This window comes from Suricata suricatta, chromosome 9 (genome assembly GCF_006229205.1).
Source record: "Suricata suricatta isolate VVHF042 chromosome 9, meerkat_22Aug2017_6uvM2_HiC, whole genome shotgun sequence".
NCBI lineage: Eukaryota > Metazoa > Chordata > Mammalia > Carnivora > Herpestidae > Suricata > Suricata suricatta.
In genome coordinates, this window is record NC_043708.1 from 40,269,406 (window position 1) to 40,278,491 (window position 9,086).

The 9,086-nt window shown below is 44.4% G+C and overlaps 1 long non-coding RNA gene and 1 other non-coding gene across 2 annotated transcripts; one reads left to right on the forward strand and one right to left on the reverse strand.

Moving 5' to 3' along the window:
* Positions 1 to 835: 835 nt before the first annotated feature.
* LOC115301330 lies at positions 836 to 4,359 on the reverse strand. Its single transcript, XR_003913067.1, has 2 exons — positions 3,996 to 4,359; positions 836 to 2,879 (listed from the first exon to the last, which is right to left on the reverse strand). It is a non-coding gene; the product is annotated as an uncharacterized LOC115301330 (long non-coding RNA).
* A 2,711-nt stretch (positions 4,360 to 7,070) lies between these two features.
* On the forward strand, positions 7,071 to 7,143 carry TRNAK-CUU. The gene has a single exon. It is a non-coding gene; the product is annotated as a tRNA-Lys (tRNA).
* Positions 7,144 to 9,086: the final 1,943 nt, after the last annotated feature.

Here is a 9,086-nt window from a genome sequence, read left to right on the forward strand (position 1 = left end):
TTGTCCTCTGTGGCAGCTTCCTCTAACCTCAGCCCGAGAAATAGAGGATTGTGGGGGAAAAGGAGGGGCTTGAGCGTGGCGGGCGGTGCGCATGTGCGGCAGCAAAAGAGGTGGGGCTGGGGGGAAAAGAAGAAAGGCCGCAGGGCTTCCTTCTTTCTCAGTGTCGTTGAGTCCGAGGCATCGAGTCGTTTGAGGAGCTGCTCCATTCCATTCCCTAGAAATTATTATTTACCTTTTATATTATCCCTCTCTTTTGCTACTTTATTCTTTCTTGAAGCAAAGCGGAGAGATGCTCTCATACTCTTACAAAGACCAAAGAAAGTGGTAGGAGAGAAGTCTCCCTTAACTCTTGGTGTCCTGGTTCCCACCCAGTATCTTGGCATCCCTTTGACCCACCTGTACTTACAAGAAGGAAGGAAGTTTCGCTCTAAACTGCACGTTTGAGCTTAGGTCGGAATTTTACAGAAGAATTCATATCTTTTCTATGAATATAGCTCTAGTAGAATTAAGGATAAGACTGATTACTTACCAAGCTCTAGTATGTCCCAAGTACTCTGTTGAACACTTGATTAAACGGTGAAGGAGATAACCCCATCCCTCACGGAGTTTACATTCAATGGGAGGAAATGGGCAAAAAAAGAGTAAAAGAGGAAATAGGCAAAATAGTTGCACCTTGTAGTTAAAACGGAGAAGAGACAATGGAGGTTAGAATTTCCGGTCTGCTACTTAGGGAATGGCTTTCTGAGTGGCTAATTTATAGACTAAAATTTAGGATTGTTATAAGAATATAAGCCTGTTATGGTGTAGCGGGAAAAGACTCAGACTGAACACCGGAGGAAGTGAAGTGACTCCTTTATTTACACCTGCGAGACCAGAGGAGCAATCCTCTGAATTCCGGGTTCCCAGCAGCGGGCCGCAGCCTAGCTTTAAGAGCAAGCAGGGCAGGCGAGGCTCATTTTGGCACGTGGAGCGGTAGGCAGCATTACAGAAGCTTAGAAGCAGGAAGCCTAAAAAGGTCGTGTTATTTTAAGGTGGTGGAGCTTTCTGAGATGGGGGGGGGGGGGCTTGTCCCAATAGCTGCAATGGCAACAGTGCCCTGTCATTTCCCCCCTTTGAGGCTATTGGGTGCTGTTGTGGCAATTGCATCACGATGTATACTTCCGCATTCCGGGTCCTCGGATTGCTTTATTCTCTGGTAGTGAAATTGTTGGAGTGCCAGTATCTTGGCTGTGGCTCTCCTCCTTACAGTGTTTTCTAGTGCCTGGATGATAACTGGGATCACATAGGGCCAGAGGCTAGCCCTATGAGGATGATAAGGATGGGCCGACTAAAGGCAGAATCCAGAATCCATCGTGTCCATACCTGTGTGTGTGTTTCCCAGCCTGTTATCTAATTCCTTTTTGCTGCGCTGTCTGCTTTCTCGTAGCTTTTACCTTTTGTGTTACTATGCCAGACTGGTTAACGAAGTAACAACATTCCTCTCTTAGGAACAAACAAGTGCCCCCTTTGCGGTTAGAAGGTCTAGGGCTCACTGATTCTGCAAAGCAACCTCTGGGAGCGAATTTATTTGCTGCTGGATAGTAGCTAGAGTCAGCCACCATGTTCATTCTGCATTTAACCTTTCAGACAGTTTGTAATAGGTGGAGGCTGACAGTCCTAGGTCTATCCCTCTGCCTATTCAAGCCATAATACCAAGTCCTGCTATGACAGCTAATCCAGCCGCTTTTCTGGTCCGGGCAGACCTCTCTTTCAGGTTGGAGTAAGGTTACTGTTTCCCCGGGGTGGTTTTAAGGCTGATGCTGGGGGTGAGGAAGACCTCCAAGCCTTTTCCCATCCCAGGCAGCGGTAGGCCACCCTTTCACATAGGAGGACCCTGTCTAGCACAGAGACTGCTATTGTTGGAGACACTAAGATTCTGGGTACAGAGCCCAGGCTTGAGGGTCCCTACTGAGACTGGCTCTGATGAGGTTTCTCTGGACTCTAGGCAAGTGATGTTAGAACCTCTGGAATCTAGGAACACATTGGTTGTGATAGGTCCCAGAGTGAGAGTCTGGTTGGGACTGAGGTGAGTCTGGGAGTGAGTCCATGAATTAGGAACTGGGATTCCTAGGAAGCCTTTCCCAGTATTCTTTGGCATAGTCACTAATATTCTGGTACGAGCGAGGCAGGGCTTTTTTTTGTAAGGCTTTTTGGAAGGCTGTGAGGCTAACTCCTTTATAGGCAACCTCCTGTTTCTTGAGCTTTTCGACTACTTGCTTTACTGCTTTCTAGCTGCCTCAAATTCCTTCCGATTCATGGTGCTCAGTGGCCAGGTGAGGCTCCAGCATACCTGCCTGCCAGGCTCACCATGTCCTCTACATTTCTGAGCCTGGTAGCCCTTAGTCCCCTCATAACCCCGGTCCCGTATACTCGGTTTCGCCAACTGCATTGTGATTTCTGTGGTTTTACACAATCTAAGTTATAGCTCCCCCACCCCCCATAGCATTATTTTCCTTCCCGGTGTACTACATTTGCACTCTGGGGATGGCGGCAACACCAGTTATATAAAACATACTACATAGTCATAGATACAAACAAGTCCAAGGAATGCCCCCCGTAGACCCAAGTGCTCCCATATGATCCAGTCTTTTGGGGGCACTACTATCAGTCCAATTCCGAGGATGGTGATGGGAAGTCCTGTGGCTGTGAGGTGCCATCCTGGGCAACGGTCCCTTCCTCTCGGTCCCCATCAAGGGTCGGTCCTCTTTTTAGCTTCAGCAGGGGCAGTCATGATGATGATAGGGGCTGTAACTGGGACGGGTCCTCAGGATCCTCGTTGTGTCGGGATCTGCTGCCTTTTTCACCCGGGTGTGATGAAGCCAGGGTGTTATTCCTGCAAGCTTAAGTGCAGTAGGGGTTGTTAGAACAACTAAGTGGGGCCCGGGCCATGTGGGTTGGAGGGGCTCCTTCTTCCAATCTTTTACCCAGACATAGTCCCCCGGCTTATGAGGGTGTGCTGGCCCTGCTCTTGGCATTGAGTCAGGGCCTAATCCCGCCCAATGTATCTGTTCTAGGGTTTTTCCTAACTTTTGGAGGTACCTGGTCTGCCCAGCCTCCCCAATAACCGGAGCTCGCCCCTTGGGAGAGGCAGGAGTGTTGGTGGCCTCCCATACATCGTTCAAAGGGGGCATATCCTGTGGAGTTGGGTGCTTTACGAACTCTGAACAGTACTAGGGGGAGCAGGTCAGGCCAAGGCAAGCCAGTTTCTTGGTGACATTTTGCTAGCTTTTCTTTCAGAGTCCAGTTCATCCGCTCAACCCTCCCTGAGCTCTGGGGCCGACAGGCAGTGTGAAGCTTCGGAGCCAACTTGGCAAATCCTGGGCTAGCTCCTGCCTTCTGTCTATGTAGATGTACTGATCAGGGTGGCCGGGCTTGCCTGTCACTATTGTGTGTACCACCCAAATGATCCCTAGATTGAGGGTTCCCTCAGGGGGCCAGCCTACCCCAAACGTAGGCCATTTGGCTGAACAGAAGATCATCAACTGACCTGGTGTCATCGAGGGGTCTTAACCCCGGAACCACTCGAAATTTTTAGGCATGCAATCTAATACTGTAGACCATCTGCCTCCCGATTTGAGGAGGACAGACAAGGGGAGGGGTATTCGGTTCGCCCCCTGGCCCTCTCCCCACGGGGAATTAGGTGCCTCTTGATTTTGGCAGGTCGGTATAAACTCCTGACACGGATCAGACTCAGACTCCTCGTCTGGGGGTCTGATACTGCCTTGAGCCCTATGAGGTCACCAGGGAACAGCAGGTTGGGGCCCACTCAGACTCCGTAGGTTCAACACCGGTGGAGCCACAAAGTCATTCATTCACACTCACACAGACTCCCTCAACTGAAGTTAAACATTCCCGCCGGATGGAATGTCCCTGCCTAAGGCTCGAGAGGTGATCAGTCTCTCCTTCCACCCCTAGGGTGGGCCTGATCTCGGGCTCCCGGTCCCCGGGGCACTCACCAGTCCTGAAGAGAGCTCGTCCCTGGCCTCGGATCCGTTCGCTTCCCCAGGCGGCCCGGGTGGGGCGGACCTCACCGATGGCTGTCCGCGGAGCCCTGGACGGGCAAGGACCCGAAACAGCCGGGGCGCTTCCTCCCGTCCCGGGGCTCCACGGATCCCCCGTAGGTCCCCTCACCGGTGGCAAATGCCCGCTCGTGTGAGTCGTTTCCCGGCCAAGGAACCAAATGTAGCGGGAAGTAACACAGATCGAACACCGGAGGAGGCGCAGTGACTCCTTTATCAGCGCACGCGGGCCCAGAGGAGCCCTCCTCCGGATTCCGGGCTCCCCGCAGCGGCCGCAGCCTCGCTTTACAGCCAGCAGGGCAGGCGGGGCTCCCACGGCACGCGGAGCGGCAGGCGGGGCTACAGGCGCTTAGAACCGCGGAGCCTAAAGGTCGTGTTGTTTTAAGGTGGTGGAGCTTTCTGAGATGGGGGGCTTGTCCCAATAGCTGCTGCCATGGCAACAGTGCTCTAGCAATAGGAACTTCCAGGTCAGTCTGGCCTGTCACAGCTGTCATGATTCTAGCCTCCTCCAAACTGGAAAATAGTTGCTTAATATTTCTTTATGTTTCATGGCATTAACATTTTTGAAGAATACAAAACACATTTATTTTATGGGATATTCCTCATTTTAGGTTCGTATGATGTTTTTCATGATAGGATTCAGGTGACACATTTTCGGCAGGAATGCCTCAAAAGTGTGCATTCATTTTATAGCATTATATTAGTAGGCACATGATGTCAGTTTGTTCCATTACTGATGATGTTAACTTAAGATTTCTCCACCAGAAAGTTTCTATTTTGCTCTTTGTAATTAATAAATATCTTGTGAAGAAATACTTTGAGACTATTCTTGTAATTATCCTACTAGTTATTATACTCAATCTTTTACCAACTAATTATAGTATTGGATGATTCCTATTTGAATGGATTATTACGCTTGCCTGATGGTGATTTTCTAATTCCATCATTCCACATATGTTACTGGCTTTGTACTGTCAGGTCATTAGTTTTTTAAGCAAGAGAATTATATGATCTAATTTTTATTAAATTATCTCTCTTGCTTCAGTTTAGACACTGATAGATCAGAGAGTAGAAGCATGGGGACTAGTTGGAAAGCTACTGCAGTCCTTGGGCAAGAAGTCATGGAGAGTGGTTTGGACTAGGGATGTAGCAGTGGAATTAGAAATGTGTTGATGGTTTTAAGTATGTAGGGCTTGCTGAAATATTGGAGGCAGAAAAAAGGGCGAAGGAGGAGTTTCAGTTGCTTCTTTCTGCTAGTGAAGCATTATAATTAATGGGTAGTTTTTATTCGTGAACAAATGGATAAAAGGTTGAATTTACTTGCAAGACTAGCCATTTAATTTATCTATCCTTCACTGAAATATTTTAGTTTCATTTTGTTGTTGATGAGGGGTTTTAACAAGGGTATTTTGACCAGGTAAGCCAATAGAGGGCTGAAGAAAGCTAAAGAATATAGTCTTAGGATGGTTCATCTTGAAGGTCAACTAACAAGTACTCTAAATTGGTTAGAAGTTCAGTTTAACTTTAACTAACTTAACTACTTGTGTACGATAAGTGTTATTTGAGTACCTAGTGCCTACTATACATTCATTAATAATTAAGACTTTGGTGCCCTTTCTGAACTTATCAGATGAATTGCTTATTTGGGGGCTGGACTGTTAATTTATCTTGTATCTTGGAGGAATGCATCAAATGGTGGTCTCAGGTTCTTTGATTATTTGCCTGATTTGTTAGAAAACTTAAAAGGAGTGGATATGGATTTATTTGTTTTTATTAAATTACTCCAAATTACCTTTGGAAGTAGTGCATATTAAGTTGGTATGTAACTTATGCATATATTCTTAGAGAAGCTTTTTAAGTTTAACAGAATCTGTTTTATACTTCTATTAGAAAACATAACACAGTGCATTGTATATGATAGGCACTTAATAAATGTGTTGAAAATGCCAATAAATACAAATTAATTCCCCAGGTACATTCTGCCAACTTATAAAAAAATACTTTGCAATTGCAAGAACAAAAACTATTAGTAAATAATTGTATTTTAATATTTCAAGCTTAAAATTTTAATATTCTACTTAAATCCTAGGCATACTTTGAGTATTTAAATATATATTATGTTTTGCCATACTTTATTATTTTTTAAATTAAGTATCTCAGAACAGTGATGACCAATGTGTTAAATTTGTAAATACTGAAATTTAAGAATTCTTTGTTATATACAATTAGACTTTAGGTGGCCCCCATCACAGAGCTTTTCAGAGTTCCTTGTCGAAAAAGTTCACTAATATCTCAGAATATGTATATTTCCATAGGAGATTATTCCAATGTCTCAGGTCGTCAAAATTTGATCACAATCAGTTCTTCTCTTTACCTCTTAGAATGAATAATCTTTACCGTAGGATTCAGTGACTCTATCATCTTTTCCTCCCAGCTTCTGTCCTTTGAGTCGGGATGGTAATAACAACCCCAGAGAGTCCCGTGTCTCCATGGTCAGGCAGTTACCCGAGAGAGCCCTTATTTTAATTGAATCAGGTTCTCCTTCTTCCATCTAATTTTCCTTGACTAGATCGTATTAAAGGAAAAATAACTAAGCGCCACTGTTCTTCCGTGAAACTAACGTCACAGAGGCTGGACTTTCGTTTACTAACGCTGCTCCCCAGATTGTAGGAATCCAATTTGCCATTTGATAGAAGGCAGATAGCCTTAATTGTCTGTGTAAAGAACATAACATTGGGCAGCAAATATTTTAAAACACTTAAAAAAAGAGTCAGTGATTCTAATAAAACAGATGTAAGTTTTCAGTGATCTTGGGATACACATGCAATAAAAGTATTAAATGTAAGTAAAATTAAAGAAATGTTTTTGAAGAATTCTTAAACATGATTCAGAAGTGCATATTTAATAATATGATACAAAAATTCTTATAAGTAAGAAATAATATAGGAAAATGAAACTAAATGTAGTTGAATACTGATCAAGGGACCAAAAAACCACAGCTGTCCTGCAAGTGCCCGGCTAGCTCAGTCGGTAGAGCATGGGACTCTTAATCCCAGGGTCGTGGGTTCGAGCCCCACGTTGGGCGCTAGTGCTTTTTCGGTTTTTTCTCTTTAAATATTTTGGGGTTCCTCCAAACCATCCTATCTAAGAAGAGTTCTTTAAACTGAATTAATGTATTACTAAACCTATGGAAAAAAGACAATTTTGCAAACGAAACCGGTCTCAAGCTACGCTTGCACATTTTAAATCAAACGTTTCTCTTCAGCATGCTGAACCACCTCCTTAAAGCACAGAGGAAACTGAAAGATTACGGTTTAAAGTTGAGACTGGTTTTCCATGTTACCATGCATACTTGCATAGTTGTTGGTAGAGGTTAGTTTTTCCTTGTATCAGAACAAAATTATGAATCCCTATTTTGGCAGCTTTTCAAGAGCTAAGAGATCCTACATTGCGGGGGCTGGGGGGAGATGGGTGGGGAGACTTCGAAGAAAACGGCTTCCTTTCACATTCATTTTTGTTTTACTCGTTCTTCCTCTCAGTATAGGGCGTGTCCTAAGGAAAGGGGCTGGGGGCGAGCGAGGAATAACTCCTGGAGAAATAAATCTACCGTGAGAAACGTCTCTTTCCGTGGTCGGATCTACACTGACGGTGCTTTTTCTTCCGTTGTCCCTGGGACTGTACTTGGGATCCATCCATCCAATTGGGTGGAAATGAGGAAGTTGGTATTCTGTTAAAGGTGAGGCTCTTTGGCACAGAAGCACAGGAACGGAGATGTGACAATTCAGTTAGGTGTCGGGGGCGGGATTTCCGCCTTCTTCACTGAGAAGTTCGAAGCGACGAGAAGAAAGTGCGCGGCGGACCGCCAGCAGGAGGCACGTTCCCGGAGCGCCCGGACCGGACCGGACCGCCGGGAGGGGAGCGAGCCGCGCTCCTAAGGGAAGCGGCCGAAGCACCGGGCCCCTACCCCCCGGCGTGCTAGCCACTGTCTTTCCTGCTACCCAACGACCAGTTTTTCCCTCGTTCCCCCCTCCCCCCAACAAACAAACATGCTGTTATCTTAAAACAATAAAAATTTGACCTAATTTTCTCGCTGGCTTCCGTTCTAGTTCTCTGCAGTCCTCTGTGTTCCCCATTCGTCTCCCATCTCTCAACCTTGACAATCCCCTTCAAAACAAACAAACAAAAATATTTGGTTTAATACACATTGCATGGAGGGATGTGGGGTGTCTGTAAAGACGGTATTAGGAAGAACCTATTCTAGGATCTGGGCTTTACTTGGGTAATTTTGCAGGGATGGGGAGTCCTATCAAGTGAGAGCCCCTTCTGGATTGGGTGTTCTCAAGGGCAATTCTATGATCTTTTTTTTTTTTTAAGGTTTTTTACTACAGGAATCTATTTGTTGTGTATACACCATAGGAAAATTGTACCCCTGCCTAAACCCCCAGAAAAAGGTCATGCAGAAAAATTAGATTCATAAAAGAATGTATGTAATTCAAAGTAGGCAAAAATATGGCATATGTTTTAAAAAAGAAAATATGCAAAATAATTTCACCATGGAATGCCGTAATTGACACGTGACTTAGTACTATATACTATTAACCAGATTTGATTATTCTAATAAATCTCTAATATATATTTTCTGGAATATCTATTTTTAAAATATATCTATTTTTAAGACAACATAAAACTTGTATTTGTGCAACCACGTATAAGCTATCTTGCGTGGTATCTTCATGGATCCAAGATACTAAATGATTAATAAAATAATTCTTTAAAACCCTCAAGTCACGGATTTAACAAATAATATATTTCCTCAAGTTTTCTGGATTATACTACTAAAAGTAACTTGTATTAATTAATGTACTCTGGATTTCCAGATATAAATACCAGTCAATGGTTGGTTGGCCCCTGAATCTTAAGTAAAAAAATTATTCTTAGAACTGGGTCATAATATATGGAATGCCTTAACTTTTCTTAGTTCAAACCCTGTAATTTGACCCTAAAATACATAATCATGCCTTTTTTTTT